Source organism: Numida meleagris, chromosome 6 (genome assembly GCF_002078875.1).
Source record: "Numida meleagris isolate 19003 breed g44 Domestic line chromosome 6, NumMel1.0, whole genome shotgun sequence".
NCBI classification, from domain to species: domain Eukaryota; kingdom Metazoa; phylum Chordata; class Aves; order Galliformes; family Numididae; genus Numida; species Numida meleagris.
Genome location: NC_034414.1, coordinates 56,489,514 through 56,516,060, shown reverse-complemented (window position 1 = coordinate 56,516,060; position 26,547 = coordinate 56,489,514). Strand labels below are relative to the sequence as shown.

General features: G+C 47.1%; 1 long non-coding RNA gene across 1 annotated transcript; it reads left to right on the top strand.

Annotated features, from left to right (window-relative positions):
• On the top strand, positions 246 to 26,547 carry LOC110401753. Its single transcript, XR_002440571.1, has 4 exons — positions 246 to 447; positions 19,473 to 19,657; positions 22,396 to 22,536; positions 23,096 to 26,547. It is a non-coding gene; the product is annotated as an uncharacterized LOC110401753 (long non-coding RNA).

The window sequence follows — 26,547 nt, the reverse complement described above, 5'->3', positions numbered from 1 at the left end:
CCCTGCTTCGTGCTGACAGCCCACACTCCTGAGTGCAGGCGTGCTGTCCCAGGCAGGGTTATGGGATGGACAAGGAGCACAACATGAGTACGCTGGGAGCAAGAGGCCATGTCTCTGGGAAGCACAAGCAGTGCTTCCAGCTGGGGTGGAATGAACTCATCTGTCATTGTCAGTTTTTAATTGTTTTCTGCGTTGTACTGCTGAACTTTTTAATAGGGCATGGTCTGAAACGTGCTGCTTTGCTGTGGGTGGCATGCATCCCCAGACTCTGGTTGTGTCTGTGCAGATTGACAGAGGGACAGGCTGGAGACATGCTGCAGGAACACACCAGAAACCTCCGCCCCTCACTAACTCTGAGGGGAGAAATGTCCTCGGTTCTTGATGGGCAACAAACTGCTATGAAAGGACACGTCCCCTTTGGCTGAAGATGAGAGAACAGGACAAGAGGTATGGCTTTAAATTGAACAAGGAGAGGTTCAGGCTGGGCGTTAGGAAACATTTATTCCCAGGAGTGGTGATGCACTGGCACAGGCTGCCCAGGGTGGTGATGGAGTCACTGTCCCTGGAGATGTTCAAGAACATCTTCACTTCCCTTTTTCTCTTCTTACTTAGAGCAGAGCTGGTGTCTCTCAGCCATCCCTGTAGGTCTCATGGATCTCTAGGTCTCAGACATACTACCAGCTTGTATCTGATGGAGCTTGGCTAAGCCATGGTCTGAACAACAAGAGGCTGCTCAGATGCGGTGCCAGGACTGTGTGTGGGGCTGCAGCCCTGCAGCATCCCGAGGAAACAAAGCTGGGCTTAGGAGTCACACAAGGCATTCATTTTTAACTTGGGGATTTTTACTCCCCTCTGTTTTCTGAGGTCGATTTGGTTCAGCTTTTCCAATTTTCTTTCTGACAGCATTCTTCTCTTAACAACTCACATAGCTCCAGGATTAAGAGATTTAAGCTACACAGTGAACCCCTCTCCTGCCCAAAGCAGATTGGTCTGGATGAGAGAGGGACAGGCAAGGAAGGCACAGGCAGAAATCCCCATCCTAGAGATGCTACTGAGGCTGATCCACCTTGAAGACAGGGCGGGAGATGTTAAAGCCCATTTGCCCAGCAGACCTCTTTCTTCACACCTTATCAGAGTGACTGCCATCAGCCAGAACACCCACAGGGATTTCCAGAGACTAATCCCAGTATTAACCCCTGTCCTGCAGCCAACACTGTGTGTGCCATCATGGGGAAGTGATGTGCTGTGTGCATCTCAGCCTTGCAGACAGCCAACTTCAGAGAGCCTTGTCCAGCTCCTTGTCCCATTTCTGTCTGTCCATCCACCCGTCTGTCCCACCCGGGCACCTGGCAGGTGCCAGAGCACTGCTGCCTCCAGCATTGAGCAACCCTGCCAAGCTGTGCGGTGGACGCTCTCCTTAATCCCGCTTTTCTCCGATTCTCAAAGGCTGTGATTGAGGGTGAGGCTTGCCAGAGAAGCCTGGATTTTGCTCAGATCATAGAACTGTGTGGGGGCTGGGGCAGAGACAAGCGTTTGAGCACATAAGTCTTTCCTTAGGTCTGACACAGAAAGATTAATCTCCTGGCTATGGAGCTACAGAGCTGCATTTCACAGAGAATCGTAGAATCATAGAACCATTAGGGTTGGAAAAGACCACTAAGGTCACCTAGTCCAACCATCAACCCATGCCCACCATACCCTCTAATCCTCTTGACCTCAGGCCCCTTTGTTTCTGACCTGGGGGGTGTTGGATGATGCTCCAGCCCCAGGGGTCCAAATGTCCCCAGATGTGCCCTTATCCACAGGCAAAATGAACAAGCAGGCGGCTATCTCACTGGCTCCTGCTGGGATGCCTCTCCTCGCTCTTCACTTTGATGTTCTGGTGCTGGACCAGCCCTGCCTTTCCTGGGACTCAAGCCCCAGAAAGCTGTCAGGAATCTTATCAATTTGCTATTACTATTTTTTTTTTTCCTTCCCCTTTGAATTCTAGTTGACCACTAACTGTGAAAACACAACAAGAGGCGCAAATCAGTCAGCCCTCAAACTGGCACCGGTTTGTTTGGTTTGGGGCTAAAGCCAGAGTGAGAGAACCAGGGATTTGAGATGCTATTGGGATCACCTGGCAAAATACACGTGCCTTTCATCTCCCGGTCCCCACAGCTGGCCAGGCTTGCTGCCCAGCTGGGCTCCCACCCCTCTCCTTTTTATCAGAGCAGGTCCCTGGCTGTGCCTGGGGACAGGCACTTAGCAGGGACCATATGACAACAAGGAAAGTCCTGAGGAACAGATGTTTCTCTTTCTAGGTGCATGGGGTTCTGGGAGAGAACCTTGGGCAAGGTGTCAAGTACCTCCCAGGCTCTTAAAATCAATGGTGGAAGCTGCCCTTCTTCATGATGGTGGTGAGCTGTCAGTAAATCTAACCCCTGACGGTTAGAAAATGGACCTGAATGCAGTAGTGCAGGACTTTATTTTATTTATTGTGCCTCAGTGATGTGTCCACAGACACAGAGGGCTGAGCTGCTTAGGCAGTTCCATCTTTTCAAGAGCAATAGACAGCGTTTCTGCACTCCAAGGCAGGAGTGTGGCACTGGGCTCAGAGTGACCTGCAATATGTGCCCTATAGGAAAACTTGAAATGCTTTTTCAGCATTACCTGAAGCTTCTTCTTTTTCCAGATTTGGCTGCTTGTCTGAAAAGCAGTCTTGGAACCAGACCACTGTGATGGTTCTCTGATAACCCCTCATGGTAATGTTAAATCTGGGGGTTTTGTGATGGCATTTGCTCCTCTTGTGGTTCATCCCTGAATTAAAACCAGGCACAATAACTCCACATGGTTATCAGCCTCTATTCAACAATTTATCTGATCCTGATGGGGCAAGGGGACATATATCCGGACAGGAAATGCCACCTCTGGACAATATTTTGGTTGGAGGAATGATTTGATGGCAAACACCTTACTTTGCCGTTAGTTGACTGAATATTTTTGCTTTCCCTGGTAATTACCTGTTCTCCATGTCATCATATCTGCTTCAGTGGCTTTCAAAGCAATGGGTGCCTTCTTCATTTAATTGCAGAGTAATGCTGACTTAGAGATGGACTCTACTGCAGGAAGAGCCCATTCCTGTGCCAAGGAGCCATGTCCCTGTGCATGTGTCCCAAAGGTACCCAGTGGTTCGCAACCCAAACCCCTTGACCCAGAAACTGTCACTCTTTGTGCTGCTGGGAAGGTTTGCAGAGGGCCTATGCTTGCATTCAATCAGTCCTTCTAATTTAGGATGGGCTTAAAGTTTTCAAACCTGCCCTGAGACCTGGAAGTATTCTCAAAATTTTTGACTTGTCTGCAGTCTTTTATTGCTCTCAGACCCCACTGCCAGCATCCTAACCATGCCTTACGCAAGCGCATCCGCTGCTGGTCATCTCACCTGGAGGTAAAAATCCCCACAGGAGAGCGCTTGTGCTTCCCACTAGCCTCTTCTGGAAATCAGCACGAAGCACAAATGACAGCGGGATGATCCAGCCAGTCTTTCAACCCTAACGAGAGGCTCCTAATGAGAGCCTCCTCCCTCTGCCATAGAGCTGTGCCATTGTCTGTTCCTATAGTGCTGTGATAGAGCAGAGGAGGGGGAGAAGGATCATTTAGCACGTGAAAGGCACCTCTTGTATGGGGATACATGCATGGCACAGTTCAGCCGGGGTGAGCAACCAGCTCCTGCCAAGCCATGGTGTATGAGCCAGAAAGGTCAAAAGTTCTCCTTTACAATCAGTAAGAAAGGGGAAGGCAGGCGATGGTCACTTAATTTGTGGGTTTTTCCCTCTACTTGTCAAAATGAGTTTGAGCTGTGGTGATGGATGAGTCATCAATTAAAGTCGAGCTCTTGCTCTTTTGTCTTGGTTCCTAAAAGACTGAATTCAAGCCCTGAAAAAGTCGATGGGAGTCCATCCACCTATGCCGGAGGATCTCGGATTGGGACTATGAAGGCTGGAAAGTGACTGGGTTAGCAGCCTGCCTTTCTCCACACTCAGCTTTGTGCCTCTTGGCTCCCTCATTGCTTCTGGTTTGGAGCAGGGTATTTCCAGAGCTGCATCTTGCTAACATTTGCCATCAATTTGCTTCCCTGGTCTCATTCTGTGCAGCTGCTTTGATGTGCAATACGAGCAAGCAGCTAACCATGTAGTGCAGCAGCTCCTTGCTCACACCTTCTTGCTGATCTGACCATATATATCATTAATATTTCCTCTTAGGCTCTCAGTTCCTGTGATAACACTGCTTTATCACCAAAAAGCCTTTAAAATATTTTGCTAGGAAAAGGGAACATTTTCTGGGTTTATTCCAGTTTTATTGTGGTATACATAGCCCCTAAGGATTTGAGCCTGAAAGGTCCTGTCCTGTGATCAGCTCATGCAGCCCTACATAACCACAGGGCATCTGGCAGTCCCCTTCATGGGGAAATATAGCCTGAGGCAGGTACAGAGGAGAGAAGAGAACACGAACTTTCTTCTTTCTTACCCTGTGTAAGCACCATCTGGGACAAACATGCTCCCAACCATGTAGCATGGGCATGGGCAAGTGCTGTGTTCCATGGAAGAGCACAAGGAAGCTGAATGTTCTCCACCATCACTGGTCTTGGCTGGCTTGAGTATGGACATATTCCTTCAATATACACGCATGGGCTGTTTTCTTATGTCTCACAGACTGTGTGAAGATTGCTTCTCCTCAGTCTGGATGGAGTGGTTGGGGACTATGGGATTGTCTGAGAACACTGGCTGGAAAACCTGTGTCTGGTCAGGGTCTGCACTCACTGTCACATGCCTGAGTGCTCACAGACTGGATGGTTTGTATTGGCTGGGGACAGACGCTTATCTTGTCTCTGCTACATCCTTGGAGAGTTACACCACTGCTCTTTGCTGGCCCTCGTCAGGACCTGGCGCAAAACACAACAAAAATCTGTGTGTGATGAGAATGGAACAGAAGTTGGTCTTTTATTTTTTCATCATCTCCTTTTCTTACAGTGATACTCACGGGGAAGGCACAATTTCAACTTCCATCAAATGGATAGCTTGACACTTTGATTCAGAGCGAATGAAAGCATTTAGGAACTCACCTATTAAAATAGTTTTGATAATAACTAAATACATATACTAATTATTAAATAGAACTGGAAAATTCATGAAGACATGTTGTACCTAAGGCCAAACAGGCATTTTCAGCCCTCATGCTTATGCCATCTTTGTTTCTGGAATTCTGCAGCTTCACGAGGATGTTCTAATACCAGTAAACCTAAGAGCATGTGTAATTTATGTAAAGGACTGGATGGAATCCAAGGGCTGTATTTTTCTGGGTCCTGTTCCTTAATGTCTGGGACCACATTCAAGAGGTCAGACGAGCCCAGATCTCTTGATCAGAACATGGCCAGAAGAGTCCTGGAAGACTCTCCAGCCTTGGGGACTGTTCAAGTTATGAGTGTTGTTTTTGGATGATGGCAAAAGTTTAATAAATGCTGCAGCTGTAGAAAGCACCCTCACTGGAGAATATAACTCTCCATGTCAAAATAGGATTTACATTTCCAGCCTGCACGTATCCAGGCTGCATTACTCAGTCAATGGGGTGGGCAGATCCAGCGCTTACTTTGGCAGAATAGTTCCTCAAGTCTTGTTTAATTAGAACTCAGACCAGCTTCCTGGAGATTGTGGGAACCTCATTAGCAGCACAAATAGAAACTTGAAGAGGCCAACTCAGTGGGGGAAGATTGCTTGCTAAGAACTTTACTTACCAAGAACTTAACCTCTTCAATAGTCTTGTCTCTTAGGTACAGCTGAAAGCTTTCAGGTTGGAATACAAGATCTCTTAAAATCTTCCAAATATTGGAGAGTTGTTTTTTTCTTCTGAAATGTGAATTTAAACCTCTCAAAATACTAGATGAAGTAGATGAAATCCTTTTGGCTCAACAATGCCAGTTATTATTTGGTGTTCAGTCTTGAATTTTTTTATTCTTGGTATCTAACTTGGTGCTATTCCACCATTTGGAGATGATGATGGATGATTTGCTATCCTTACCCTTGTCTCACTTGGCAATGTTACCTTATTTTAATATATATCAGTCTATTATAGGATTTTCTAATATTTCAGACATGATAACAGGAGTTTAGAGACCTAGCTCACATGCAGACACCTAAATTTGTTTCACCTAATCTCACAAGGGATCCCATGTTTTCGATTGAGTAGGTTTTAGTGAGTTTTTCCTATGGAGGCTGAGCTGGCATGCATCATCTGCTTCTCTGCTTCAGTATTGGCATGGAAAAGAGCTATAAAATGCAATACTTGAACTCTTACTTGGTAAATACGTGTACTAGGGCATGTTTGTGAGAACTGGGTGGAGTCTCAGGGGTATATTTTGCAGTTGTTATGTACTTTTTAATTCTGGAGCTATGCTGAAGAGGCTAAAGGGATCCAGATCTGCTGATCAGAACTAGGCCAGAAGGGTTCTGGAAGAGCAGCTGACTGCTCATTTCCTACCCCCATTCTAGGCTCATGCTGGCAACCTTGCCATGAATTTCAGAAGAGAAATATGCGTTGATCTATAAAAACAAAATCCTTACTTTTTTCTGCCCCAAAGAATCTCAGAACTGCAGGGGTTGGGAGGGACCTCTGGAGATCATCCCGTCCAAATCCCTGCTAGTGCAGTAGGTTGCACAGGTGTGTTTTGAACATCTCCAGACAAGGAGACACCACAACCTCTCTGGGTAATATCCCTTGCCCTGCTGGCCACTCTCTTTATAATGCACCCCAGATCCCATTGGCTTTCTTGGCACTGCTGGCTCATGGCTCCTGCTTCTCTGACCTTGTCAGATATGGAGAGGGAAAAACAGTATGCCTGTATCTACCTACCAGTACAGCATTGTTTAAAAAGGCATGAGGATGAATGAATGAGGTGTTTCTTTTTTTTTTTTTTTTTGTTAATTAAATGCATCCCACCCAATCATGAAAGAAGTCAGATTTCCAGTTAAAATAAAGGAAGATCAAATAAACATGTCATATGTTTTGAAAGACAACATTGCCAGTGGGAGGGAAACGGATTGGGGAAAAAAGACCAACTGGTCTTTCCAGAGGAAAAACTTCCTGCTAACCACCCCGAATAGGAAGGCATCTCAGTGTAAAAAGGCAAGTGAATCTTTTTACATGCAATTCTTCCAAATTATGAAAAAGTCATTCTACTGCAATTTTCTCTTCTGGAATTAGCCCAAGCTGAAAGAACTTTGGTCTCACATTGATGAAAGACAAACTACAGGGGTAAGATATTTCATATCGTTGTCATTCTTTTACTGGAGAAATATCCTCGCTTGCTGGGTTGGTTTTAATCTTTGCTAATAATGCCAACAAATGCAACTTATTGCAATCATTTAAAAAAAAAAAAAGTTTTTCCAAACCAAATATCCACTACAAAGAAAGTGGTTTGCAAAAATAAAAGTGAAATTGGCTAGCTGCACTGATTAGAGCAAGCCACTAAGTGCTTAGGGGATGGAACACATTGCAGTTCTTGGCGCTTCCCACAGCCTCAGCTGCTTTCAGGTATGGTCAGATCCTGCCTTCTCTGCAAAAAGATTAAACCAGCCACTTCTGTTTCCCTGTGCTTAGATCATTGGAGTCTTCTCCCAGATGTACAGGGAGTTCTTCAGGGTGTGCATGTAGGACCAATGGGTACAGAGCAATGGATTGCTGTGTGGCATGTCCCAGTCTGCCCACGCAACTGGTGTGGCTTGGGCATGTTTTTGGCCTTGTGAATGCCTTGTGATTCTGTTGGGTGGGGATTTTGCTTATGCTTAATCCACAGAATAAAACTGTGGTGGTGCAACTTGACCAGCTAGGTAATTTCCTGCTTCTCAGTGGCATCAAGTCGATGCCAGGGATGTGGCTATAAATGCCCCTTACTCTGATGCCTCTGTGTGTGCTCCCATGCCCCCAAGGGTGCATTTGCTGCAGGCTTGGCATACTTGTTGCCTACCCTGCCCTTTCTCTTTATGATAAGAGAGTACTGCTACCTCTCAGCTTCTTCAAGTCCCTCCTTTGTTGTCTATTATGGGCCCAGTCTACTGTAGGTCTCCAGAAGGCAGTTTTTGGGAACAGCCCCTCCAAATAGAGCTTCTCCCCAGGTTTTAGCCACCCCTCCTGTACCAGGGGGATGAAACAGAGGGGAAAACCCGAAGTGATCTGAGAACAGTAGGTCAGCGGCCGTGCATGGGTCATGCTGTGCAGATGTGAGCTGTGCGAGGTCATGGGTTAATAGAGATAAATGCCTGAACACTGGCACTGTTCAAGCTCGAGGAGTGTGGAGATGTCAGAGTGGCTGAAAACTCACCCCAGGAGCCAGATCTTGGGGAAGCCAGGAGGAGCCGGGAGCTCTAATTGGCTTTTCTAACATGAAGATCTGGACCTTTATTTATATTAATAATCATTCAATGTGGACCTGTGTGTATGCATACAAACACCTCTATATTTAACTAGCCAGGCGTGTACCCCCGAGCTGAGTTTTCACACTTCTTTTATTTGATTTTTATCGCTATCACGAGCATAGAAATTTCCGCACGATTAATTGAAGTGACATATGCTTACCAGCAGCCAAGTCTTAATCCCATCCTTCCCTTTCACCATGTTTCTGATTACGCTGATGGCAAATCCTCCTCGTTTCACTCATATTTGCACTCGCAGTGGATGCAATGGGAGCCAAATCTTCTCTTAGAAGCACAGAGATATTTGCTGAATGTCCCATGGGGTCTCAAGTTTTTGCAGTAATAAACACGTGCTTCATCAGCTTCCGAGCTGATGTGAGCAGTTATCAGAAACTGCAAGCAGTAACCAGCTCCTAAAGTATATGTCTGGTAATGCAGTGTGCATGTGTGATAAGCACATTTTCGTAAGGTCTAGTATGCTTGCATATTGCCCTCACTTTGCTGCCCAGCAGATTGCTGCAGCGAGCACACAAATGCGGATCTCAAATCTCTGGATTGAGATTGAACAAACATGCTGTCAGTGCACCAGGATGTGCAGGCAGGTGCAGCCCACTGCAAGCATCCTTCGTGAGTCACAGCAGAAAGTGATTTATGCTAAGCACAGAACGCTTTGCTGATCTTCCCCACCAAAGTCCCTAGAGCTCTAATCATTGCATCGATGGTGGAGGTGAAAAGACAGCAATTCAGACTGTGTGAGAAGCTTTGATTTCCCGTGAATCGTTTCCTACTATAAATCAGCTATAGGCAGCTGCATCCACTTGCTCCTTGGGACAGAAAAATATACCCTGCTGCTAGACAGCAACACAGGCGCCAAAAACATCACGGGATCAAAGGGCACTGCGATTTATCCCGAGCGGAATCTAAACAAGCCTGTCAGCTCACCCAGACCATTTGTTTATTTTAGCTGTGGACATCCGTGTCCGCGCAGCGTCGGGGGATGGATTTATCATCAGCATCGTTTGTCCCGTGTCTGAGCTCTAAATGTCCCTTTCATTCAGCGTCCTGCTGGCTGCTGCCAAGTCTGCACCAGGAGCACTTTCCAAGGGACCAGCATGGCAAGAGGAAAGTGCTAATGCTTGGGCTGCTCTTCCTTCTCCTGACACAACCCAACCACGAGCCTTGCCCAAACAAGTTATTGTCGGGAAACACCAATAGCTGTGGTTAGTCCTGGGGTGGTAAAAACACCTTGCATCCTTTCTGCCCATCCAGGCTTCTCTGGTCTCCCAGCCTGGCCTCCCGTTTGCTTGTAGTGATGCTCAGTGCCCTCACTGAATCCCTCCCCAGACTTCCCAGAACTGTGGAGGTTTTCTCTGGAAGTGTAAGGAGAATGTGGTGCTCATCTAGAAGGTCAAACATCCTTCTGGGTTCACAGGAGCAGACCTGCCAAGTCAAGGCATGTTTTTATTTCATTTCATTTCATTTTTCCCCTATGTAAACTGTACAGAGAGTGCGGGAGGTTTGGCCTTTTCTCCAGGAGATTCAAGTGACAGTTGTTTTCTTCTGATGCTATCTGTTTGGCACTCTGAGCAGGGATGTTTCAAAGGACAGAGGAATGGGGTTGGGCTGCAAGAAAAAAAAGAGGTTTAGCCTTACAGTGTGTCCTTGTCTCCCTCAGTTACCACTGCTCTCACAGTGTTGCTCTTTCAACACCATGGCTGTGAGAAAAATAGAGTTTTTGCATATGGGTAATAGTGCAACCACCAAATTAGGGCACCCCAATTACACCAGCCCTTCTTTCTTTCAGGGCAGTGGTATATGGAGAGTAGAGCAAAATGAGCGTTTGTCAAAACCAGGGGCTCGTAAGCTTGTTGGCTTTCAGTGCTGCTGTGTGGGTCCAGGTATTCACAGAGCCTGGCTCTGTGCTTGCAAGGCAGTGTTTCAAAGCCCTCTGGTACCTGGGGGCTTCTGAAATACCACCAAAGGTGCCTATGTTAATTGACCTCTGGATGAATGGGAAGCCTGTCTAAAAGTCCCTGCGGCAGTCTTGCAGAAAAACATCCCTCCACTTTGAAGCAAAAGAGCTGAAAAGACACTCTCTCTCGCGCCTCCAACAGAGCGTGCCTGTGTGCACAGGGGAGCACAGCAGAGCTGCTGCAGTATGGAAGCTCAGCTGCTGCTGCACTGGGTGCCAGCTCCCAGTGCGTGGGCTGAGTGCAGCTGCACCATGTCCCAGGTCCTCCTGTGCCATTGTCTGTGTCGTCTGCAAATGCATGGCTATCTGTCATGGAAGGAGGGATGGACATCCATCATGGATGGACAAGGAGTTAGACATCCATTATGGATGGATGGAGGGTTGGATGGATGGAAGGAGGGACAGATATCCAGCATGGACGAAAGGATACCTGCAAGAGATAATTTCACAGGCTCCATGGACCACACAATACAAGCCACCACCTACCTCCTACCTGGCTGGGGATACCCAATTGCTATAGGACTTAGAGGCTGTGAGGTACCCACTGCATTTAAAATTCTATAGCTAGCAGCGGGCATGTACCTGGGTCTCAGTAGATCTGCAGCATGGTTGGATGATGTGTATTCCCAGCATTTCTCACCCAGCTCTACTTCACTCCTTGCCTATTTTTTCTCTTTCAGGAAAGATCTGAGAGGCTGTGAGAGCTGATGAATGTCAGTGGCAAAGGGAGATAAAGGGAAGAGTTGAACAGCAGGGGAAAATCTTCTGGATGTGTTTTTAAAGCTGTAACCCTGATGCCTTACCCCATCTGATCTGTGATATTTCAAGTATCTTTTTTTTAGAGAGAGGAATGTGGGGTTAGATAAGAGGTAATTAAGATAATAACAGTGACCCAGGTTGCTTAGTAAGCTGGGTCTGTTCTTACAAGGTACATTTGAACATCACATTACAGATTCAGAGAGAAGCAGAGGTCACTTGTGTTGGATGGTCCATCACCTCCTGGAGACACTGTGTCATGCTCCAGGACATTGGAAGGTAAGAGATGGCCCTGCAGCACAGAAAGGCTTGAACAGGCTGTGGAGCAGAAGCCACAGCTCCTTTGTCACTGCCCTGTGAACAGGAAGGACAGAGCAAGGACCTATGGCTGATGGCAGACAGGCACAAGACGGAATTAAGCAGCACATTTATCATGGTAAAGTGATTAGCCACTGGAACAAACAACCAAGGAAATGGTGAACACAAGGGATGGGGCACACAGTGAGACCAGGAGGAAATGTGAGATCTGGATGCGATCAAGTCATCTGATAATATCCTGGTCTTATGCCACTGGAGGGCATGATGTGAATTGGGTTTCATCACCTTCATAAACCTGGATGAACAGCGCTTATGCTTTTAAGCCAGTGTGCTCAAAATGTTAAATAGCGATGCAGTAGTTGTGTCATGTTGGCATCCCTCCATTCCGTACTCGACGTCGTTAAGCCAGCTCTTTGAGAATTCAGCAAATGCATTTATTTCTAATAGGCATGCAGTGCATAACATTGGAAAATGTTCTCACAGCTGGGCCATCAGAGAAAGCTCCCTGTAGTGCTAACAGAATATTTTATCAATAGCTACTATGTGAGCTTCTGGTGCTGGCGTGAAATAGCCACTGAGGCTAAATGCTTTCTGATTCCTAAAGTAGAGGCTTGGCAGAGCAGGGCTGGGATTGCTTTTAACCTGGTCTGATTGCAGCCACCACAGGCTGCAAGTGCGTGTAATGAGTAAGGGAAAAGGCCTCTCTGCATTTGAGCATGGGCATCACTTAGAGAAACAGAGGTGTAGAAATTCAATCTCACGCTGTTGAGGCAGAACAATAACATTAACCATCCCATCTGGGTGGTGGGCTCAGAGTCACTCATCTAGCACAAATAAAACCCTGTGTGCTGATGCAGAGCGCCAGTATTTCAGAATGGTGGTATTGAAGGGTGGCTAAGCTAAACAGAGTGCCTTGCTGATCCCTGTCTGAAATCCCAGGAGTTCTAATCTGTGCACTGAGCACAAGGGAGAAGATAACAGCTGTGTTGGGACCCTGGTGGGAGGTGGAACAGCTTGTTTCTGGTCTCCACCAGCCATTGCCAAGAGCCTCGTATCATACACCAAGGCTCAGAGAAGGACCCTTCTGCTCTGCATGGTGGAGGTGATCAAGACACAATGGCAGTGTTGGACCCACAGGTCTGCAGGAGGGCTGTGACACCTGCAGGCCCCAACTCACTTGGGGCTGGTCCCAGTGGAGTGAACCATGCTCCAACTGCCATCTATTGATGCCATCGAGGAAGGCAAGATCCTTGGCTTGTTCTTAGGTAGGACAGCTCTGTTTTTGAGTGAGGCTGAAATTTGTCTGCGGTGCTACAGTCCTCCACACTGCCTCTGCCTCTGCTTGCCCTTCAGGGTAGGAGGATGTGTCCTGCTGGGTAGTCCAAACCCTCGCACTGTGGCAGTGGGATCAGGGCCATTGAGCCTTATTGCAGGAAATGGAACCCTTGCACACCCAGCAGTACTTTTTCTCCATCTGCAATGCTGATATATGAGATTTGTTGCCCACTGGAACCTGTTGTCAAGGAGTATACATAGCAGAGTGGTGGAAACCTCATTTTATAGGGATGTGTGAACAGGGGCTTGAGTGCTGATAGTGTGGCACAACGCTGGGAGGCAGCACTTGAAGGTGCCCCAGGAGGTGACAGGTCTTAAAAAGGACCACAGTCATTGTTCTGTAGAAACCTGTCACATTTTAGTCAAGGTGAGGACCTCTGAAAGAACCCCACCCACATCACTTCTGTCCTCCTAAGCTATCTGCTCCAGATGCTCCCCTCCTCTGATGGGATTCTCAGTTTCCCTCTGGATCTCAAAACCCACTCCTGCTTGCCTGTGTCCCTGATACATGGTCCTTAACATGTTCCTGAGGCACCACCTAAACCTGCCTAAGGGGCTCCTCTATCCTTGTCCTAGAGAACATGATTTTAAAAACAGGAGAAAGTCAATTAAAAAAAAAAAAAAACTGGAAAAAAGCTAACAAAGAGGCAGCAGGCATTTTTACTGGAGTAAACTCCATTAAACTTTTAATGGAGTTTATGTAGAGTGACCACTTCCAACTGCTTTTTGGCAGATGTACTCCCAGGTTTTAGCTCTCTGTTTGCGTACATGTAGAAAAGAAAAACAAAACAGAACAGCCAAGCCTAATTCTTAAATGGGGAGAGTGGTGTGAGCAGGGACCTCTCTCCCCATTCCTGGAAAAAGGAATGAGGTCCCATGGGGCAGGCGTGGGGCTGTAATTAGCTCTCCAGCTGCTGGCAGGGCGCACTTGATGGTTCATCAAGCAATGGGAGGCTGACCCCTCTCCCTAGAATAAAATGTAAAATATTTTGCAATGTGCAATAATTTGCGCTTGCTCTGATCCTGACTTGGATAAGTCTTGTGTGTGGTGGTTCAGCTATTTTAGGAAAGAGTCTCTATTCTACCTCCTCTGCAGATGCCACGGGGCAGGGAGAATTGATGCCAAATGTGCTCTGACACACAGTTGATACAACCTGCTCATTGTTTCCTCTCATCTCTTTCTTTTAATTAACCTTTATTGCTCCACATCCATCAAAATTACTGCTGAATCCAGAGTTGCCCATATTGTCCTCTGTAATAGCAACCAAGAGCACCATCGGCAGCTGATGGCTGTTTGGAGGACCATGGGCAGTGCTGCTGGAAAGAGCCTGAGAAGGTAAATCCCACCAGTCGTGGCTATGGTGCTGGGATAACAGAATGCTTCTCTAAATGCTGGCGATAATCACAGTCTGAATGCCATGGGCTCATTCATTAGTTGTGTTCCTGTGGTGATCACAAGGGTGAGGTGCATTGTGAGCTATTTATATACAATTTTTCTAATGCTGAAGAGGCCCCGTCACGGCCTGCTCCAAATGAAAGGATATTTGTGTGCCAGCAAGCAGCCCCATCGCAGCTGAAGACAAGAGCCCTCAGATGATGACAGACAGAATGAGGAGAGCAAAGAAATAATGAGAAACTATTGAGTGGCCAGAGGTCTTAGCACATGACTAGCCTTATTCATGCCTTTCTGTAGGCACCTTGGTGAAGGGTGGTTTCGGAAGGGAGCTGACACTGCTCACAGCACAATTCTTGATTCTGTGGGGAGTGCAAGGAGTGGCTGAGAAGACGGAAAAAAACAGGGAGAGATCTGAATCACGAGGACAAAGGAGCAAAAACTTGAAAATGCAGAGCACAGCTGGTCATTTTGGAGCAACCAGGAGGACACAGCTGGAATATGGGTCCTGAGAGCCTGCAAGGCAGAGAACCGGCTCTGAGAATGGAGACAGCTAGGTGGGAGCTGGAGCAAAGCCAGGGTGGAAGCTGGAGGATAAGGACTCTGGCAGTGATTGCAGCAGGAGAGGCCTTGAGAGATGAAAGAAATGGTGGCTGGATGGCTGGAAGGGAGGCAGGATGGAGAACAAAGGGAAGGATATGAAGGGAAAAGGATGGAATGTCTTTCCAGGAGCCAGAAGAAAGGTGACGTTCCAACGAGTTTGAGCTACCCCCATAAATTTGCCATATTCAGCCTTGCTCCTGCATTTATCACTGCCACCTGTATCAGCACAAGATGACAGAAGTGTCCCGATAGTTTCGTGTACAGTATGAGGGACTGCACAGCTTGGCCCCATCAGTAGGACCTACCATGAGGAGTCCCCTGACCAAGAGCACTTCAGCACACATTCCACTTCTTTGTGTCTGTGCATGTTCCTGTGTCACTGTGCAAACTTTTTTGTGTTCTCATCCCCTCTGCCTTCTCCCTGTGCACATCACCCTCCCATGCAGAAGGGAGGCAGAACTGGGAAGGGTTGAAGAAACCAGGGAGGATGGGCAGAGCTCATCCAATCCTTGTGACAGTCCTCCCCTGCCCTTCTGCTGAGAGTTTCCTGTGTCACCCATGTCCCCTCATGCATATGTGCCTAGTGCCAGTAGCTGGAGGTGCTGGAGCCAGGGCTGCAGAGGGTATGTGCAATGCAGAGAGATGGATCTGCCTTACCCCTGCTCACTGCTGAATGCAGCCTCACACCAGCATGTTGCATTTTGGGAAAGGGTTTGCTGAGGATGGTGATGGTGGAGGATGGTAGAAGAGAGGATGATTTCTTTCTGTTTTGCAGGATTAATGGGCATTTTGGGGGCCTGACTTGCCCTATCTCTCTTGTCAAGAGATGGTTCCCCTCTTGTCTGCTGTCTTTTGCTCCTGCTCTCTACATCCAAGAGTGGGAGGAAAAAGAATATGTAACAGGCCAAAATCAATGAAAAATAAATTATTGGGGGAATAAAGGAAAAAAAAAAGAAGAAAAACAAACCAGAGGGCTTCCTGCCTCTTTCTGGATCCTCCAAAAATTCCCCTTCCTCTCAGCCAAACTCCCTCTAAGCTTTCCCTTGGCGAGCGGAGTGCTGTGTTAAACAAACAAGCAGTGCAGGGCTGCACAGTGCTTCATCCAGGGCTGCTGCACAGACAGCCCCAAAGTGAGCATGGGGTGACACTGGGAATTGCAGCCCCTATGCTTTTCCCACTGTTTGCGTGAGTCCCTTTGGTGTTCCTCCCTTTTCTCAGATCGCCCTGGAGTCAGCTTCCGATAAAGGAATGGCTTTGGTTTGGTTTCCTCAAGCCTGATCCATCTGGCAATGAGACTTACTGAAAAAATAGTGGTATGTAAACTGTGAAAGGTGAGCTCCCCTTGGAAATCTTTCCCAACCCAGACAACAACCCATTCTTGAACTCCTTTTGACATCCAGAAATTCACTTGGAAATCCTTTGGTAGCATGGCAGCAGCCATTCCCCCCTCATTTATCCAGGCAGTACAGAACAATGAGACTCCAAAAAATGCAAGATGAGTAACCCTGCGGGTTGGTTTCCGTGAGCAGCTGCTACTTTGCCTCAAGGTGTGTGTGAAGCCAGGAGCCCCTGCTGCCACCCAGACCTAGGGCAAGGTGCAAGGTCACCCTATTGAAGACACCACAGCTTTCTCCTTTTGCACCCTTGTGCCTGCCTTTGTCATTCCAAGCGCACAGATAGAGCCATAATTAAACCCACGCATCAGGAACGCCTCTCCCTGTTGTCTCTTCAAGCAGCACAGCATCTTCTTCCTCTTTCCCCCTCCCTTTTGGATTCCCCAGGACTGCAGGCGTGGCTCTCCCCCTGCATTCCTGCCTAATCAGCTAAAGGAGTGATACTGTGTGAGGCTCCAACTGGCCGCTCTGCACCAGGACCCAAGGTCCCAACTCTGCAGCCGTGCAGCCTGGCCATGCTCTGCCTCTTGTGACCAGCCACCCTCACTCAGCCACGCTCGGAATTTCCTCAACTCTTTTGCAGACCCCCTCCTGCAAGGCAGCTCTCCAGAAGGAGTGGTGTGCTGCATGGTGAGGAGAGGATCGGATGTTTCATCACTTTTTCCATTACAAATTACCTTTCCCTCTTCCCCCAACCCTTCCCTGCTCCCCCAAGGATCACTGCAAATTGACATGGAATCACAATGGGCTGTTCGAAGGCTTGATCTCATCCCTGTTTGAAGAGAAGCCCGAGGGTTATTTTTAACGTCCATACACATCTGAAAAATGTGGATGTGGTTGGTTGTGCTTTGAGACATGAACACTCCGGAGACCTGGGGCTGAGAAGAGAAGCAACTTTTAAATATTAAGTGGGAGGCACTGGAGTGACCTATTCTAGGTAGATATGTGCTTGCTACAATGCAGTCTCAGCTGGGGCTGGGGCCAAATGCCTTTGGACTTAGAGGGGCAATGCATATTCACTTCTTCCTCCCTCTCTCTCTGCTCTCAGTATAAGCCCTAACATGGAGCTTTGGGACACTGTGTACATCCCACCTGCGTGACCTCTTAGTACCATGACTCCATCCCTTAGCAATAGAAGTGGGAGCTCCTTTCTCAACAAGACAAGTCTCCCAGGGAGGAGGACCACTTCCAAAGCCTTCTATCTAGGCTCCTCTGGTGGTTGGCTCTGTGGACCAGGAACGTATGCCTAGAAAATAAAATTCTATTCTTATTACATGACAGCCATTTGAATGAGCCTTGAGTACCTCTGTTACAGGTTCATATAGCCAAAAAACAATTGTCTAATCCAACCTCATGCCTACTATACTGCATGAACTCCATTCTTAGTTTAAATGATGCCACTGTCAGAAAAATCCTCTATAGCCCTGGGGATGCAGCTCCAGCACTTAAAACAAAGCTGAGACTCATTTCTCGTCACAAATCACTGTCAGCTGAGCATGGCTTTGGCAAAAAGCCAGTCCTGACTGTATCTAAAGCTATTCAGTGGGCTATTGTGGCATGCATTTACCTTGTCTTGCTGGAAGATGCTCATTATACCCTGGTGCCATCATTGCTATGGCTGTAATCAGCGCAGCAGAACATAGTGGGGCTGGCATACAGGAGGGCTCCTACTTACTTACATGCTGCTCCAGTTTCCAGGGAAACCACTTCACCTTTTGGCAATGTTGCACCATGCATTTGGTGAGAATGACACTTTTTGGGGAAGGTGTAGCACCCTGGATGAGGAGGAGATCCTCTCTTCATGGGAGGCTTGTTGCTATGTTTGTAGATGAAAGCCATGATGGGGATTGACTGGCTATCCTGTCCTTGCCTCAGAGAGATTGCTGTCACTGCCTTTGTAAAAATATCTGAAATGCATGGTGGAAACTGCCCTTCCCTTAAGCTTTACTCTCTTTGGCAAGCCTGTGGAAGCTCTCTATGGCTGTGCCTTTAAGCATATGCTCTCCTTTCTGAGAAGAGGACATGTTAAGGTGTGAACACTTGCGGGTGTTTTCACACTGATGACCTAACACTTGCATCAGGCTCTGAGTGAGGTCCTCTGTGTAGATGACAGCTCCATTAAGCGGTGAGATGAAAGGATTGTTGACTGGTAGCCCTGAAATGTTTATAATGAATGCTTATGTCAGCATACAAGGGTTTTTCCTCTATTGCAAGAAGCTGTGCACCAAAATAGAACATATGGGAAATAGACTGGAAGAGTTAATTTTTGTCTTCTGACTGTTATTCTGGGGTTCAGCTTGAACTCAACCTGCCACAGACATGGGGGACAGCTGTTATGGTCTGGCAAAAGCCATTGGAGCTATGCTAATGTAAACCCTGAGCTTCTGCATGTGTGGCCCAGTTTAGCTGAAGCTGCAAGCAAAGCAAATTGCTTCTTCTCTTGAACAGTAATGAAAAGCCCTTGTTCCGATTGCAGGAAGCCCATATGATGGAGCTGTACTTGACATCTGGAAGACTGAGCTGGGTGCATCTGTAGGAAAGAGGAGTTATTTCAGGTGGGAGGGATGGGCTATGGGTACAGCATGTGGTTGGCCTGCATAGGATGGTGTCAGTCTTACGGAGGTTGTTAGTGCTGTTACCCTCATTTATTTCTCGGTTGCATTCAAGTTGACTTGTCTTCAGCATTCAGTAGCAGCTCTTAAAATATGCAGTTTGATACTGTTGGTAATGAGCAGCTGTATGGAAATCTGTCTGGTTTGGGGAGGAGGTGTGAAAAGGACTCCAGAGGTACCCGTTTAGAGACAACATTTACTCATCTCTGCAGGCAGCATCCTCTTGTTGGCTCAACTTTGAGACACAACATGCACTGCTTCAGATTTGAGCTCCCTTGTATGCAAACTGATTTTCAAAGAAATAAGGGAGATGGCCTATTAGAGTGGGTTGGGAGCTTGTGTGAAACCAAGTATAGGTAAAAATGTTGGTGAAGGCATCTCCCAGGGTTTCATGGAAGAAGCTGTGAGTCCCACAAAGGAATATCTGAACCAAGCCTACTGGGATCCCCATCCCTGCAGCATGCACAGAACCCCACAAATCCCCTCACTGTTGCTATCATGTAATTAGTGTCAACATCTCCATGGCTGGCTGCAGCACATTCCTAGTTGGTGCCAGCAAGCGGCAGCCCTGCAACTTCAGAATGCCTCCTTGCCATCTCTCTGTCTTACTGTGATCCTTCCTTTTTATTTTTTTAACTTTCTCAGGGTGAGGCTAGGAGTCATGTCTGGTGAAAAAGGAACAGCTAATGCTCTTTGGGACGTCTGGCCAGAGGACACCCGTCAGAGCGTTGCAGTGCCTCCACGTAGCCCTCTGGTGTCTGGTGCTGCTGGGTATACAGGACACGGAATATTCTCAAGGCATGTGGGAGATCAAGTTCCTTCTCATACAGGTCAGTCAGCGTGAGATCTGGCAAATACTTGGGATAATGCTTGAGTCTTCAATCTCTGACTGGGGTTGAATCGTTCATGGCATGAGAGATGTGCAGCTCACATACAAAAGGAGAGGAGATGCTGATGAAAGCCAACATTGAAATCTGTCTGTCCACCCTCTGTTGGTGTGGTCTGAAGGATGGGGCATCTCATCCGTAGGGAAATGCTGAGCTGAGCAGGGCGGGTGTTTCACATCTTTGATGGTGGCTGAATTACTGGCTTGGCATATAGCAGACAGCTGAACTCTGCTTCCCAGTGCAGCAGAGATCAATCCCTCTGCGCTGAAGCCTTGCTCCCTGTCCTGCCTTCCTTCATACCAAAGCATTTGGCTAAGCTTTCCTGGATCGTTTGCATGCTTGGCAGGAAAAGCAAAGGGGTGAGCATGGGGGAATTCAGCTCACAGCACTTGGGGGCCTGTTGCTGCTTCTTGGCTTGTGTTGACTTCAGCTCCCACCATCTCCCCGTCTCCTTCTGAGTTATAACTTGTCATGGCATTGTGTGGAACTAACTCAATTACCCGTGATGATTTTTCCATGATGTTAAGGCCTGGATTGCAGTCAGTCTCACTTTTTCTCTGAAAGCCAGGAGGAATCTTGTAGCCCTGTTGTACAACTTGTGTTAAATTCTGGATCCAGGCAACACAGTGGGAACGGCAACTTGTTGAGCTTGGTACTGAGCTTACTGCTCACTCGTGATGAGTGCTTGCCAGCTGCTGGCAAACAAAGTCTTTCCAGTGTCTTGCTGGTTTATTTCCTTTGACTTTAAAGCCCAAAAGGTGCTTCTCAGATTATATCATACTTGCAATAATGTGTATCCCTTGAGTCAAAGGAGGACATGGTTATGTTTCTTAGATTTTTTTTTAAATATTGCTTTAACAGTGAGCACTGGTTTTCTGAACACCAGTTCAAACTGCATCTGAATGGTGCCCCGAATTAGACACAGTTTTACGTCTCTAACGCCTTCTGGGATGATGTTGCTGGAAAAATATTCTTGTGGCCACTGTTGTGCCAATGTTTTAATCCATCTTTTAATAAACTGTAACCGAAGAATAGAGTGTGGAATTCATCAAATGATGTGTTGTACCTCACTGGGGAGCAGGGTGTTAGAGCCAAAACTGAAGGCAGCTGTTGCAACTGTAATTCAGCCTCACCAAAATATTGACTATTGTTACTCATGCCCCAACATGGAAAGCATTTACTTTAATATCAATGTTGGCAGTGCTGTCACCACTGAAGTTAGGGCTCTGGAGTCGGTGGTGCAAGCTCATCCCCCACTGATCTAGGGAGGTGGGGAAGGTGGCTGGAAAGTGTTCCCTTGATAGACACAGCAGTGTTTGAAACACCCTGTGATCAGTGTCCATCATCTGTTCTTCATAGAAAAAGGAGAAGAGTTATTACGAGAGAATAATTAAAGCAGCTGAAAGGAGCAAAGTGTTGGCAGGCTGCAGCCTCTCCACACAGACCACACAGCAGCTTGCTGAGATCAGCATGAAGGGCCCAACAGGGGGATGCTGGCACTGTCCTGCAAGGCTTTCTCTCACCCACCCTGGAGAGCAAACTGCTCTGGGGCTGGGAATATGCTTCCCACCTCTAAGGTCATTTTTAGCAATGCCCATGCTTCCTCTGGGTGCACGATGCCATGAGGAAAATTCCATTTTAATATTAGGGAAATTTTTTCATGATAAGAAAGTGTTTTACAGTAAGGGTAGTGACACACTGGCACAGGTTGCCCAGGGAGGTGGTGGTGCCCCATCCCTGCAGACACGCAAGATCAGAGGACAGGGCTCTGAGCAGCTGATGGAGCTGTGTGTGTCCCTGTTCATTGCAGGGGAGTTGAACCAGATATCCTTTAAAGGTCCCTTCCAACTCAAATGATTCTATGATCAAACATTGAAGCAGGCACTGAGAGGTGCTGTGAACCTTCTGGCCTTGGAGATATTAAAAAGTCAAGTAGAAAAATGCCCCACACAACCTCCTGTGAGCTGGCTTTGCTCTGACACCTCCAGAAGTCTTCACCAGCCCCAATTATTCTGCCATTCTTGTGCCTTCACCAGGTGGTTGGGGTGCAGAATGGCCATGGACAGTTCCAGAAAAGTTCCAGCCAAGTGTCACCCCCTTATTTTCTGCAAGATCCAATTATAAGACCCTATTGTTTAATTATCTGCTCATCGGGGACTGTGGAAGTTACCAACCTGTCACTGGGCTCACACTGAGAACAAGTTTGGCCATTACGTACCTCACATTAAAAATGTTCTTTTGGAAACTCCTGCAAAGTTCACCTCTTCCCTTGCTGACTGAGTCAACAACTTAACTGCCTTCATTTGGAACATCTGCCATATTTTTAATCATTTGTATCTGAATTCAGTGCTGCTGTTTCTACTGAATTCATTCTACTGTTTCGGGTGTGACCCTTTCTCTGACAGTTTGTTATAGGACAGGCTACTAAAAAGCCTCTCCTCAGGCAGGTGATCTCCAGTAAGCCTCAGTGTGAGATCCTTAGCTTTTGACAGAGGAGTAATTTGCTACACTTCTCTTTTATCAGTGGGGGACCAAGAGCATGCAGACCGCTGTTGCGTGGTAACGTCTCGCCCAGCACCCAGCCAATTCACTCTTAGCTCTTAAATCCCTGCAGCAGAACTGTCTTCAATTTGTCTGTGTGTTTAGCTGGCGCTGGCTTCCTCCCTCTCCTGTTCCCCCAGATCCCTCATTTACCAGCACTGGGTACGTCCACTGCGCACCCTCAGGGCTCCTCGTTGTGCATTGCTGTGGCTCCAGAGAACAGATCTGACTCTCAGTGTGTCCCTGTGGATGTCTGGAGAAGGAAGTGTTGGCTGAAGGAGGTGAGGGTCACGGAGGAGGACATCCTCCCTCCATCTGGGATAAAAGCAGATATCAAGCCCCTGGGTTTCACGTATGTATCAAGTGTTTTGTCTGTGCCAGCTGTGATGGCACAGCTGGGGTTTGTTCATGCGGGGGTATTTCCTGTCTTTTAGCCTCATTGGCAAAGGAAATGTTCATTCATGGTGTTAGTATAACTGGAAAAACACTCAAGCTGCAACCACTGACCCCAGGGCCACCTTTTCCTCCCTTCTGCAAAGCCCTCAGACTGATGCAGGTTTTGGAGAGCAAATTCTTCTCCCATCACAGATGGGAGAATGAGAGACTGGGGCGCTGCCAAGCTGATTATTCAGCTATTGGATTATTTGTACCTAATCAAAGAGCTGTCTTTCATTTCCACCACTCCCTAAAGGATTTTGATAATAATAAGAACTCCTTATCCTCCTTTTATAGTGAGCTGTGTGCTGGCAACAGCCTGAGCTTAGAACCGTGAAATCAAAAGTAAATGCTTCCTAGAAAGCTGGCAAAAAGACACTAAGGTTAACTCTCACTGGCTTTCAGGTATGTTTCCAGACTCTGGACAGCCAACGTGAGACCAAAGACCACAACATACCGTGGTCATGACCTAACTATTTGAACAGGAGTCCTGTGTCTTCATCTGTCTGCACACCAGCCCTTCGGCTCCTCTTTGTGAGTGCAGCCTGCTTGGAAGCAGCAGTGCTGTCCTACTTTGGTGGGTTTGCTCCTTGCACAGCAGATGGAGATCTCCTTCTGCAACTCTCTCCTGCCCAAGACAGTGACTGTTTTATATATCTCACTACGCATAAGCAGTAGATGACCGTTTTCAGGGTTCAGACCCTTTGTGCTCCTCCACAGCTTTGGGAACTTTGCAAGAAAATAACCTCAGTGCTTGTAGTTTGCACAGAAGAGATCAGCAAAGAGAAAATAGAATCTTTCTTGGGATCTGCAGTCAAAGGAGGGAGTTGAAGGTGCTGCCCACCAAGCAGAGGAAACAGTACATGACAGAGACTTGATTTTGAGTCTGTCTTTCACATAAATACACAGAATAAGGAGGTTGAGTCCCAGCCATCTCCTCTGCCCATGGACTGCGATGGGAGTGCCAGGACACTTCCCTAAGCAGTGCGCCAGAGCTCCCAAAAATAGAGTCTGGAAATGATGTCTATAGAATGTGACCTGGAGAAACACTGTTTCTGGAGATGGAAAGTGTGCTGAGCACTGCTGGGTATTAGAGGAATGACATGGTTCTAGACAGAGTTGGAAGGAGACCTGTGGCAGAGCTCTGGACTTGGAGAAGTCTTCCGTGCATTCAGAAGCTATGTAGAGTAAAGAACTCTTTCACCTGGTTGAGTGTCTTTTGCATCCTCCAAACCTCCCAGCTCAGTAAAAGTGCAGCCTGGCTGCCAACTAAGAGCAAAGACATTTGAGCCAAGTGGTATTTCAAGAGTCTCTAAATCTCCTGGACTGAATCTTTTTCTCATATGCTGAGAGACCTTGGCCTCAAGTATTTTCCAGGCTCCTAGAAAATGCCATCCTGGTTATGCTGTTAAACCAGCACTTCTTACACAGCAACTTAAAACATTTTACATTTTCTCATTGCAATGAGCTGGCAGTAAGCACATCTTGTTCTCCTGCTTCTAAATGTTTCTTCCAAATCATCTCTGCTGTCACACTTAAGCAGCTTGGTGATAATTTCGTAACTTCCCATGGAGAAAGGGAAGGGTGTCTGCTTGCTGTGCAATGAAAGTTCTAATTTTATCTGGCAGGTAGGGAGCATGCTGAGGTTTTCATTTAACCTTGTAGGAGAATGACCTGTGTGACTAATGGATTTGAGGGAAAGTTCAGAAAATGTAAAGAACAGAGGTTGCCGTGCTCTGACTTCATGTTGGGGCCATCTGGTTTCTGTGGCTCACACGAAATGCTATTGAAAGCATGAAGCGAGGAGAGAGGACTGAAAAACCTTGCCAGTACCTGCCCTGTGTCGATGAGTTCCTTTGGCTCCCAGTGTTGGGCAGGTGGTGAACATGGGGAGGGTACCTCAGGTGGGCAAGCAACCCCCAAAAATGCCTTGTGCTCATGGGCTGGGTGCAAGCCCAGCAGAGTATAAGGGTCATAACACCCTTGGACATGGCCACAGGATGTGTCTGGGCTACCAGAGCTCACCCAGAGTGCCTGTGCTTGTTCCCGTGTTTGAGTCCTGAATGCTGCCTCCTGCCTTCCTTCCTGTAAGAGGAAAGAAATCCCTGTGTTTAGGTCACCACTGTGGTTGCCTAATCCCAGTAGAGTTGTTTCTTGACATCGAATCAATAGGATCAATTAGTCTCCTGACATTGAGAGAGTCTCTGCATAGAGAGAGCTCTCTGCAAATTATAAGAAAGTTGAAAGAGGAAAAAATGGCACTTTTATGGTGTGCCTCTTTGCTTCTTGTATTTACTTCTTATTTCGAAGATTTATTTGGAAACAGGAGGTTCTTTCAATACACTTAGCACTGGTCCCTGCCAGCTATGTCTCTCCGAAGCTGGCAGTCATTTTCCAAAACAAAAGCTTTTACCTTTTCCCTTATGGCTCGTCCCTATTTAGGTCAATAAAAATGAGATTGTAGAAAAGCTTTCTCCTCTTCTACACTGTATTTGTTCTGCATTTCTATATAAGCTTGTAAAAACAAGTGCTCAGAAAGCCTCTAATGAAGACATTACCTGCATCTCTGGACTTTTCATCTTACAGCTACCATGTCATTTGTACATGATTATTATTTTATAAGCCCGAAATCCCAGTGTATTGACTATAATACCATAAACACACGTGTATTTTAGGTCACTGAGTGAAAAGCCACTGTCCTGTTGTTACCTGGCAAAGACATTTTTGTTCTGCATTGCTTCCCACCTGTTAGTATCTGTTGAGAACCTGCGCTGTAATGAACAAACTGTGATTTTTCTTTGGCCTGGCTTTATCCCCATTTCCTGGAGATTTGAAGAAAGGAGTGTGTACCCATAATGTTCATGGGCAATGGAGGGAAGGGATGCTCTCAGGGCTGGGAATCCAGGACAGATCACAACTGGCAAACTCCTGAAAGCCCCCAGTAATTCCTGAAGGGGTGGCTACCATCCAAAGCTTAAGAAAACACTGCTTCACAATACTTTATAACACGGCTTCATTGGGGGACACTGTCAGATTCAAGCACATCTCATTCCTTCTTGAAAAGTCCTTTACCAGAGCAAGAGCACAAGCACACGGCCACCCAACCCAACCTAACACCACATATGCCTCACTGCAGCGCATCCCCTGAATCCGGGTCCAGCAGACAGTGTGGCTCCAGACTGCAAATCTCCTCCAGGAGTCAAGCTCCCTGCCTCATAAACACAGAATCCGTCAAGCCGATGGATGCAAGACCTCCGGGCCATTATTAGCCAATATGAAGCTAATAAAAGACTCTATAAACCAACCCATGATAAATAATTTTACAAGGAAGGCTATGGCGGTGTACAGCTTGTTTGGAGTCTGAAAGCTCCTGTAATGTGCTGCCAAGAGGATTAAATGCTATCGCTGTTTTTCAGGCACTGTGCAGTGTGCCAGGGGGTATGTGTGGTTTCTCTTTGGTGGGTTGGTGAGGAGTTTGGTTGCTCAGACATGGAGAGAGAAGTTCCACACGTGTACAGCATCTCTGGGAGCAATGGGCTGACAGTGAACTGGGACAACTGAACTGAGCCAAGCATGGCACAGTATCTATTTTACACGTTATCTTTCTGCCAAAGCTTGCAGGCTGGGGGGGCTTTGATACTGCAACAGGCTTTAACTCAGAGCTCTTAGCCATCGGTGCAGATTGAAGGCAGCCTTAAGGGTAGGAGCTTATCCCCACTAGCAGCACACTGACATGGGCACAGGATGGCTGCAAGGGTGACAATGGCTTTAGAGGTCCGACCTGACGCATATATACTGTGAGATCCGGGAGATGGAATCTGAGTGAGGTCCTAGGAGAAACAAGGGCAAGTTGACCC